The sequence below is a fragment of the Dreissena polymorpha genome, chromosome 15 (assembly GCF_020536995.1).
Source record: "Dreissena polymorpha isolate Duluth1 chromosome 15, UMN_Dpol_1.0, whole genome shotgun sequence".
NCBI classification, from domain to species: Eukaryota; Metazoa; Mollusca; class Bivalvia; order Myida; family Dreissenidae; genus Dreissena; species Dreissena polymorpha.
Genome location: NC_068369.1, coordinates 45,206,205 through 45,217,695, shown reverse-complemented (window position 1 = coordinate 45,217,695; position 11,491 = coordinate 45,206,205). Strand labels below are relative to the sequence as shown.

Genomic DNA, 11,491 nt, shown 5'->3' with positions numbered 1-11,491 from the left:
TTCATGTTTATAGCCATATATAATACAAGTCAATTGTAATGGGGCTTTTTTACAGCTTGTTTGCCATTGTCCCTATTGTAAATGTGTGTGCTCCCCATAATTTTTTAGTGAATATTGGATGAAAATGGCTCTTTCAGAACATCACAGGTTCACAGATGGACAACAAGTATCACTGCCAAAAACTATAAAAATGATAAAACTTAGTTTTATACCTGAAAATGAAAGATTTTGTGTTTCGCTTTGATTTTTTTCTTTATATTTGTTTTTATTATAAACAATATCTTATGATTGTTTTATGTCTTAAAATTATTTTATTTTTTTTAATTTTAAAACAATCTTATATGATTGTTTATATTTGTTTAAAACAGTATTTACTTGTTAAATCTGCATATTTAAATAATTATGGTATTGGAAACATTATTTTGGAAATAATCTATTAATTTGTGTACATAAGTTATGCAAGATTTTGATATTTTCATATGATACCATTATATCCATTTTCTTAATTTGCAATAAAATAATAAGATGCCAAACATGACCTGTGTTACACAAACAGTCAACAAAATAACAAGACAATACCTAAAAACACCCCTTTTCACACCACTAACAATAAACAGATAACAATCTGTCAGGCATTCAGAGCTAAACAGGGTACTGATTATCAGGGGCAGATAAGGCTACTGATAGGGTTTGCCCAGACATAAGGCTGGAATGAGATAAGACTTTTGATTGGTTTAATTTTTTGCACAGGAAATTATTTGAAAACAACAACTTTTGAAAAACAAGCTGGTTTCAACAATTGAATTGAGCTAAATTAAATTAACATTAAGACTTATAATTGTTCTGTAAAATGTATTGAAATACTGTCAGCATGAAGTATTGTGTGATGAAAACAATGTGTATTTTACTACAATTTGGAAATCAACAATAAGTTTGTTGGAAAAGAAGTTGAACTGTTGTTTTTTTTGGAACACTGAAGAACAGTTTTAACAGGTTTGTATTGTCATTTCTTCATCCTTTTTTTATTTAGTTTACTGAATTAATTATGATCATTATTATATTTATGTATTGTCACTGGGAAATGTAAATTGATAAGTTAATGTATTGCAACTTAAAGGAAACCAACACAATTTGAAGCAAAAATAGATGAACATACACATGACAAAGTGTAAATGTTGTGTACAGTGAATTATTGTGGTTGTGTTTTATGATTATTGTCATCTTTATTGTTATTTATAGATATTTCTGGTTATTACTGAACAGATTTCTTTCCCTCATATTTTAATTTTGAAGGTTAAACTCTTGCCCTAAGAGCAAAAGGGGTAATCATACTACCTGATGTATGGACTTTTACACCAGGCTTTTACCCTGCACGAGCTGGCCAACTTGAGGGGAACTGAAGTGGGCAAACCTCACCCTGTCCTTGAACAAGAAAGCTGGATTTGTTAAGAGGTAAAACTATACAGGTTATTGCATTTTAAAATCGTCACAATTCTGACCAATGTGACAAATATTTTTAGAGTTTGAAATGTGATGAAAGTAAATTACAAGCTTTGGAAAATTACCAATTGTAAATATTTGGTCAAAACTCCTTTTCTTTTTTTGGTTCCAGAGTATCATTTAAGCTGAAATCCAGCATGAAACCAGGGAGGTGATGGCCATCGCACAGGCCATGTGCCGACTATTCACTTTCCACCAGCTTGTGACTTGCTCCATGAAGGGAGCAACAACTACAACTGGGTCACCAAGACCAAGCCTCCCCGCTGCTGAGAGAAATGCAATCATTGGTACTTTTTCTTCATCATAAAAATTTGAAGTACCAGTTATCCATATAGAAATTCAATACACATTCTACAAATATTTTTCAGATCACTTACTGTTTACAGTCGCATAAATGATCATTTTATTACATCATTTGTGAAAAGGGAGAGTTTTTATAATCCAAGTGACAGTTTTTTTTTTATTCATGAAGACAGGGATTGAAAAACTTTGTCCTTGTCTCTAGTCACTGTCTCCAGGACAATCAGTAATAAACTCATTTGTGTTGACTTCCTTAATATGCAAATATTTAACCTCTTTTTCTAGCTAGAGTATTTTCTATTAAGAACAGATTTTGTTGTTTTTTTTGCATGTTTTTAAAATGAATAGTCTATTATATTTTTTCAGATGTCATAGCCAAAACCTTTGACAAGCCTCTGGTTGATGTTGAAGAAAAGATGAGAGGTTGTTTAAGGCATCTGCGGCTGATGCACAAGTAGACTGAAGTCTTTGTAAATAAAATGTGCTGTTAAAATGATTATTTAACCATTGTTTTCACTTTGTTATATAGATTTGCACCTGTTTCAACAACATTAACTTATTTTTATGCTCCCGGTAGGTTCTCATATAGCAGTTGAACTGTCCGTCTGTCTGTCTATCCGTCCAAAAACTTTAGCATTGGTCATAATTATTGCAATATTGAAGAAAGCAACTTGATATTTAGCATGCATGTGTATCTCATTGAGCTGAACATTTTGAGTGGTGCAAGGTCAAGGTCATCCTTCAAGGTCAGAGGTCAAAATCCAATTGAAGAAATAAGCAAAGAGAGATAAGTTTTATACCTGCCAAATGATAAATAGAAATTTTATTTCAAAGCGGCGCAGTAGGGGGCATTGTGTTTCTGACAAACACATCTCTTGTTTGTATTTATTCCATACAATCTTACTTTTTTCAGTTCTTTCTTTGTGTTCAATGTTATGTTATAACACTATTATATTTTATTATAACAATGCCATGTCTGTCAAAATAGTTTTATCATGCTGTGTATATGGATATATATGTAAAGTTTTATGTTTTATCGTTTAAAAAAGTAATTAGAATTTAATTTATGATATTTTTGTTCTTATCATAAAAAAGTTTTTCAGTTTTCAAGTGGGTGAAAAGTGGGTTTTTACTGAGCATTTAACAGGTTTTAAAGCTAGTTTTAACTGCGTTTAATCTGTGAAAAGGATACAATTAGCTCACTTAATGCTCAAATAAAAACCCACTTTTAACTCACTTAAGAACAGGAAAAACCGACTTGATGTGTAGAAGCGGGTGTAAAAGCCAACATAAAGAAGGAAAACACAGTAACTTTTAACCAACTTAAGTTGGTAAAACTCGGTTTTAAAGCGTGTTTTAACTGCGTTTAATCTGAGTTAAGCACACATTTAGCTCACTTAACACTCAAACAAAAACCCACTTTTAACTCGCTTAAGAACAGGAAAAACCGACTTGATGTGTAGAAGCGGGTTTAAAAGCCAACATAGAGAAGGAAAACACACTCACTTTTAACCCACTTAAGTTGGTTTAAGTTAGTTTTAGTTGGTTTAAGTTGGTATAAGAAGGTATAAGCATGTTGGTTTATGTGAGTGAAATCCAGGTTTTACCTACAAAAAACCAAGTCGGTAAGCAAAAAGTGTGTTTAAAAGACACGCTTTAACCCGGTGCCAATACCGCAGGGTTTAACACGGTTTTAACACGGATTAAAACCGGGTTTTGCCCACTTTTTTGACAAGGGTTAGCCATGTAGAATTGGGGACTAAATACCATCAAGTCATGTAAAAAGGAGCAGGGTATAGCACGCTGCTATTGATCTCTTGAGCTTTCACATGAATTTTACGGGCAATTTTCATACAACAAATGATATTATATAGTGTAATGATAAAGCATTATGAGCACAAATTATATCTCTTACTAGTGGTGCAAAAATCTATTAAGTGTCATATTTCAAAAGAAATTTTATATAAAAAGGTATTATTAATTGTTAAAACGTTATAAAAGGTTATTTCAATTCACTAAAGCATTTAATTACAAGAACAAGTGCATTTTATGTCCATTACAATACATGTAACAGTATTGGCATTGTATTTATCTGCATTTGATGTATTTAATACACTCAAAAATGCAGACAAGACACACTTCTAACAGAAACAAATGTATTTTTTTCTGCATTTTTCCAGCATTAATACTCTTCAAGTGTATTTTTTATCATCCCAAATACACTTTACCAGGAAAAAGGTATGTTAAAATGCATTTTTAGTTTGTTTTAAGTATATTTTCAAATGCATTAAGACACTCTTTTCTTTTGCAAAAAATGTTGAACAAAAACTTGAAAATATTTAATATACTAAAGTGTTGTAATAATTAAAGTTTTGTATGAGCATCAAAAACAGTGTCAAATTCATACCAGTGCCTATTTAGTAGCAGTAGGCCTTATATGGTCTACTTGTGGTAGAAATAATGCATTTTGTATAATACAACATACATAAATTAAAAAATATAGCTGCCCATACAGTTCAATACAATGTTCAATTAACTACACTATGCAAAGTTGAAATATGACATCAAGCTTGGAATAATCTTTTCAATAATGAATAATATGCTGTTTTAATTTATAAGTGAAATAGACACTTGCATATAAAAACTGATTTTACATCAAAACTAAATGTTTAATTTGATTTTTAGCTCCACTGGCGAAAGGTCATGTGTCCATCGTGCATCCATGCATAAACTTTTCCTTTAAACATCTTCTCCTAAACTACTGGTCCAATTCTGATGAAATTTCTTAGGAATGTTCCTGGGGTGAACCTCTTTCAAATTTGTTCAAATTATGCCCCTGGGGTCAAATTTGACTCTGCCCTGGGGGTCACACAATTGAAAATTTGCTTAAATAAGGCCTATTTTGTGAAAACTTTCAAAATCTCCCGTCCATAACCATTGGGCCTAGGGCTATCAAATTTGGTATGTAGAGACATCTAATAGTCCTCTACCAAATTTGTTCAAATGATACCCCTGGGGTCAAATTTGACCCTGCCCCGGGGGTCACAAAATTGAACATATGCTTATATAGGGTATATTTTGTGAAAACTTTACAAATCTTCTCGTCCATAACCATTGGGCCTAGGGCTACCAAATTTGGTATGTAGTGGCATCTTATAATCCTCTACCAAGTTTGTTCAAATTATGCCCCTGGGGTCAAGTTTGACCCTGCCCCGAGGGTCACAAAATTGAACATATGCTTATATAAGGCCTATTTTGTGAAAACTTCAAAAAAATTCTTGTCCATAACAATCCAGCCTAGGGCTATCAAATTTGGTATATAGTGACATCTAATAGTCCTCTACCAAATTTGTTCAAAATTAATCCCTAGGGTCAAATTTTACCCTGCCCCAGGGGTCACAAAATTGAACATATGCTTATATAATACCTATTTTGTGATAACTTAAAAAAAATCTTGTCCATAACCATTAGGCCTAGGGCTACACAATTTGGTATGTAGAGACATTGTATAGTCCTCTACTTAGTTTGTTCAAATTATGCCCCAGGGGTCAAATTTGACCCTGCCCCGGGGGCCACAAAATCAATTATATGCTTATATAGTGCCTATTTTGTGAACATTTTAAAACTCTTCTTGTCCTTAACCATAAGGCATAGGGCTACCAAATTTGGTATGTAGTGACATGTTATAGTTCTCTTCCAAGTTTGTTCAAATTATGCCCCTTGGGTCAAATTTGACCCTGCCCGGGGTCACAAAACTAAACATACACTTATATGGGGCCTATTTTGTGAAAACTTTAAAAATCTTGTTGTCCATAACCATTGGGCCTAGGGCTACCAAATTTGGTATGTAGTGACATCTAATAAACCTCTACCAAATTTGTTCAAATATTGCCTCTGGGGTCAACTTTGACCCTGCCCCGGGGGGGGGGGGGGTCACAAAATTGAATAAACGCTTTTAAAGTGCCTATTTTGTGAAATCTTTAAAATCTTCTTGTCGAAAACCATTTGGACTATGGCTACCAAATTTGGTATGCAGTAACATCTTATAGTCCTCTACTAAGTTTGTTCAAATTATGCCTTTTGGGTCAAATTTGATCCTGAACCGCATGTCACAAAATTGAACATTATATACGCTTATATCTTGCTTATTTTGTGAAAACTTAAAAAATATTCTTGTCCTTAACTCTAGGACCTAGGGCTACCACATTTTGTATGTAGTGAGATATAGTAGTCCTCTACAAAGTTTTCTCAAATTATGCCCCTAGGGTTAAATTTGACCCAGCCCAGAAGGTCACAAAAGTGTACATGTGCTTAAAAAGGGCCTATATTTAAGTATTTGCACATGCAGAGAAATTTGTTTCAACCTTTTTTCAGCAGTGGAGCGATACAGGGCCATCATGGCCCTCTTGTTTAAATACTCAAAAAATGAAACCAGTTTCATGCTTGCATGAACACAGTTTATAAATTCTGTCAGAATTATAAAATATGTAAGTACTATAAATACAAATGCCAGGGAAAAGTGCTTTTTGTACTAAAAAATTTGAATGAATATTACAATAATACATTCTGAATACTTTAGTATGTAATAAACAGTTTTGTCTGAGAAAATCACTAAATTTTATATATTTATTCAAATTCACATAAATCATATTTCAAAAAAACATAATTACTTCAAATCCTTTCACACAATACTGAAAAAAATGCACAGTTTCTGATTGTTATTGATTCTTTATTAATTTATACATGTACCATTTTTAATCTTAATGCATCCTCAATTGTATAATGCTCTGGAGGTCACTGGTGTGATCCCCAGTGTGGGAGCATTCTTAAGAAATCTCCAAGAGACACCTAAGTACTGGTTCTAGGCCCAGGAAACGAACTCAAGAGCATTTTACATACATGTACGTAGTTAGTACTTTAAATTTAATCGAACTAAAAATGGCTTAAAACAAACAACTGAAACCCTTATTAATACATTTTATTTTGAATCAAGCAAATGTGCAAATTCATTAAAAATAATGAGTAAAATTTAAAAATTCTACTTTAAAGTAATCATGATAATTTAGATCTTCAGAATATTTAATGATGATAATGATACAATTATATATTCCCTAAATGATAAAAATAAAACATGTAATGTTAATTTATGAAAAAAACGTTTTAATTTTATCAATATCATAGTAATTACAACTAGATACAGGCAATTAGATCAGAAACGTGCATTAATTATATTAATGAACAACCCAGACATTTGTAGTGATTTATGGTCACTATTTGATTAACGTTCTATACATGACCTGTCATAAAAGGTATTTTTAGCCAGTATTACAATCGGCAATGATAGTCTGTATTGCATACATATGCCAACGTCTATTATCGATTCGCTTCCTCAAACTGAACAAATATTTAATGTTTACATCGCGAAACGTAATGCATCCAGTTTCACTTTCGGTTTGGTTGGTTTTGTAAACACCGTAATTTCATCTTAAAAATTGGATGATAGGGTGATTAAATAATAATGGAAAAGTAAATCGCTTGGATAATAGGTCAAAATGCAACACAAATGAACGTTAATAGTGCTATTAATATCAAAGTTTCGGTAAAAAGTTTGGCGCTAGTTCAACGCGCATCGTATACAGCCTCATAACAATAGGCTGACAACCTTTTGGGTAGTAAAGTAGTAATACAAGGCAATATGGCGACCGTTAGCCACGAGGCCTATCTTACGGAGGAATCCGAGATAGCCGATGTATCACGATTGGGCAATCTTAACACTTCGTCCATCTCCGAATTCTCCGTAAAGAGTAGACTCGTACCTAACTACCAGCCATCTTGGCTTTGATACACCCAACGCGTGATCCGCCTGCGTTATAAGGCGATATACTACGCATAAAAATAGTGATGCAATACATAGAGGGTAAACGCATTATTACCATTCCAAATCATTTTCTTATTATTTTTTTATGCAAAAACGAGCAATTGAATTATATATAATTACATAATAAATGATAAGTTGACTTTTACGGCAAACGGTATATTGCATGGTATTGTTTACATTTCAGAGTTAAAATGGATTTCAAGTCTGATCTAGAATATGCGACGAGCAAGCTGAAGATAGACTTTAGTTTAAGCGACTACCAATTGAAAGCCCTAAAGAGTCTTTATGATTTGAAAGATACGATCGCAGTTCTTCTTACTGGCTCAGGAAAAAGCATTATTTTTCAGGTAGTAAGATGTTTTCGCGATCTTTACCACGATTGTTATATTGTGTTGAATGACAATAAGCAATTTGCTAATTCCACACCTAGCGACAATTCATAAATATATCTGACTGTTTATTATTCATAGATTTCTGAGTAACTATGGACACATTTCTTGTTTAAAGAATGAAAACAGTTGAATTTTCTGATTGCATTTTCCAGTTAATTCAAAAATCGTGTAATAAAATAAATTAAATATGGATTGCTGGAATTACGACAGAACAACATCATATTTGTAATGTGTCTTGTTTTTACAGGGGTTCAGATTTCTGTAAAGCGTTCAACAGACTTGGAGACCTGACATGTTTGTTTCCCAAAATACCTCACTTGGCACTTACAGCGACAGCAACACCAAATGCTATAGAAAACCTTATTGAAAGCCTCCAATTCAAGAACACGGCAAAAGTATTAGCCAACCGTGACTGCGCTAATATTTTTTGGGGAAAAATAAGAAAGAATGCCAAATATTCACAAATTTGAAAAGTATGATATGATAATGCATGAAGAGCTGCCTGAATTAAAAGAGCAACATATTGAGTTTATAGTCACCATAAATTACGTACTGTGATAATTTGGAATCTCTAGGCTATTGCTTTTAACTACTTTGCTATGAACTAGGAAAACATGCATATTGTCCTGAATCCAGTACACAACCAGAAGATTGAAGTGTAGCACAATTTCTCAAAAACAACAAGGACAGAATGAAAGCTCACATTATTTCTGAGCTTAGAAAGAAAAATCCAAAAGTTTGTTTAGTGCTTGAAACAGTTGCCTTAGTTATGGGTCTTAACACGCCTTCGATTGCAAGAGTTATTCATATGCAACCACCTACAACACTTGAAAAGTACATGCAAGAAATCTGTAGAGCAGGTTGCAACGGTAAACCTGCAAGTGCCTTGACTGTGTTATTATAACAACGGTGACATTTTGAAAAACAGGAAAGGAATGGACATTGAAATGTTCTCATACATTCAAAACAATTCCACATGCTTGCGCTTACATTTGGTTAATCATTTTGGCTACAGTAACAGCAGTGTCTTGTTTTCAGGGAACCAAAATAGTTGTAGTAATAATATGGCTGGTTAAATGACTGAGAGATGCCAATTAGAACCATTTTCACTCTGAACCATGAAAGAATTTATTCACAACTATGTTTAAAGTACTTGTTTGTTTTTATTCACTATTACATACATTATATAAACATGCAATTTAAAGTATATAATAAGAACAGGGACTATACAAACAGGTATATATAGGTCCCTGCTAGAATTAGGCAACATCTTTCAATCAAGTACATGCTATGTTTTATCCTTAAACATGACACAGTTGCTTGACCTTTCACATTTGATCAATCCAAAATTAATTAACTTGAAATTGAATAAGAAATACCAGATGTTTCCTGGTCACAAAACATGAATAAGAAATACCAGATGTTTCCTGGTCGTTTTGTGAAAATAGTCTAAAAAAGATGTATTTTAATGCGAAAGACAATGCCGTTTAAAGTGGAGTATTTAAAAACTATAAAAAAAATTGACGGATTTCACATTTTAATGTGTTTTTTTTGCAATCAGGTCAATATCAAGGTGTTTATAGTGTATTCTTAATGTTTATGTTGGGTACAAATCAGTTCTGATTATGATGACTTCCTTAATGCATACATACATGTATGTGTTACACTATGTGTAGTCCAACTAATTTAGGTAAAAAGTGGACAATGTTATTCCATTTTGCATCTATCAATATCGCTACTTCTTTATCCATTGCAAGAAAATAAATGCCTGGTAAAAACATGACATTTGTATTTAATATCTTTGCAATTTTATATTGCATATTATATAAGAAATGCTATTATCACACTATATGTATATTGAAAATCATTACAATAACAATAAACGGCTCTATGCAACTGGATTTGCTTGTTTTACTCATAAATGTAGCACTATATTTTGACATTTTTCTGATAATATTTTTAATATTTACTGGTATGTGCTTCTAGAATGATTAAATATAATATAAAAATTAACATCTCTTAAAGTAGAACAGTTTTATAGTGCTTTCTTTCTGTATTATTTAAGTTTTAATTCCCATACTTTTTGGGCTTAAATGAACATAACCATCAAAGCGCAATGTATGTCTATATTGTTCCAATAAATCAATAAATGCAAACGGTAAATATAAATGTTACTTATTCACAATTATCACAGAAATCATTACTAACAAAAATATATGCCGGCAATTGTGTGTAAGATTAAATACAGGACTTACATCATCAAGAAAATCATAAATGTTGAAATGATATTCACTTTGTGTTAAAAACTTCAATGATTAAAATTTCCAGTATCCGAGATAATACTTAGAGTAAAATGTTTCAACAGTACATAAAAAAATCAGTTTTTTTACAAAGGAACACATTTTAATGTTTATCCCATAAACGTAATTAATACCTTTTAATTTTGTGAGTACCTGGGCTGGTTTTCTAGAATCTTCTAACATAAATCTAAAACTAAATTTGACTTAGATGGACATTTTATATCAATTTACTGTGCCAAATTCAACAATTTATGCTCTCAAAATGAAAAATTTACTTCACCGCATAGAATATTATTTACAGTTGCACAAACAATGCCAGAATCATGTACATTGATATGAAAAGAATTGGTGATTTTCTTAGACAAAACTGTTAATTACATATTCAGAATGTATTATCGTAATATTCATTCGTTTTTTAGTACCAAAGCGCGTTTCTCTTACTTTATTATTTATAGTAATTGCATATTTTATCATTTTGACTGCATTTTTAAACTGTATCATTTTTTGAGTATTTACAAAATCAAATTTAACAATAGTTTTGATGTAAAATCAGTTTTTATATGCAAGTGTCTATTTCACTTTCAAATTATAACAGCATATTATACATTATTGAAAAGATTATTCCAAGCTTGATGTCATATCTCAACTTGCATTGTGTATTAAATTGAACATTGTATTGAACTGTATGGGAAGCTATATTGATTAAGTAATGTATCTATCTATCTATATATACTTACTAACTCCCCTTTCGGGTATTATCTACAGGTGTGTTGTATTATACAAAATACATTATTTCTACCACAAGTATACCATATAAGGCCTATTGCTACTAATTAGGTACTGTATAAATTTTATTCACTATTATTTATATTAAATTCAAGTTTTTAAGGCTTCATCTCCATTTGTTAGATACTGATGGGAAGCAAACAGCATAAAACCAGAACAGACTGTGAGTTACGCGCAAGCTGTTCTGGTTTTATGTTGTTTTCACAAAGCAATTTCCACTTTAGCTCTGAGTGGGAAAGGGTTAACATACTGATTTCCTAGTAAAGTGTAATTGTGATGATAAAAAATACACTAGAAGATTATTAATGCTGAAAAATGCTGAAAAAATACATTAT

The 11,491-nt window shown here is 31.9% G+C and overlaps 1 long non-coding RNA gene across 1 annotated transcript; it reads left to right on the top strand.

Annotated features, from left to right (window-relative positions):
- The first annotated feature begins 273 nt into the window (after window positions 1-273).
- On the top strand, window positions 274-3,067 carry LOC127861287 (uncharacterized). The gene is made up of 3 exons (XR_008040152.1): window positions 274-1,452; window positions 1,613-1,787; window positions 2,167-3,067. It is a non-coding gene; the product is annotated as an uncharacterized LOC127861287 (long non-coding RNA).
- Window positions 3,068-11,491: the final 8,424 nt, after the last annotated feature.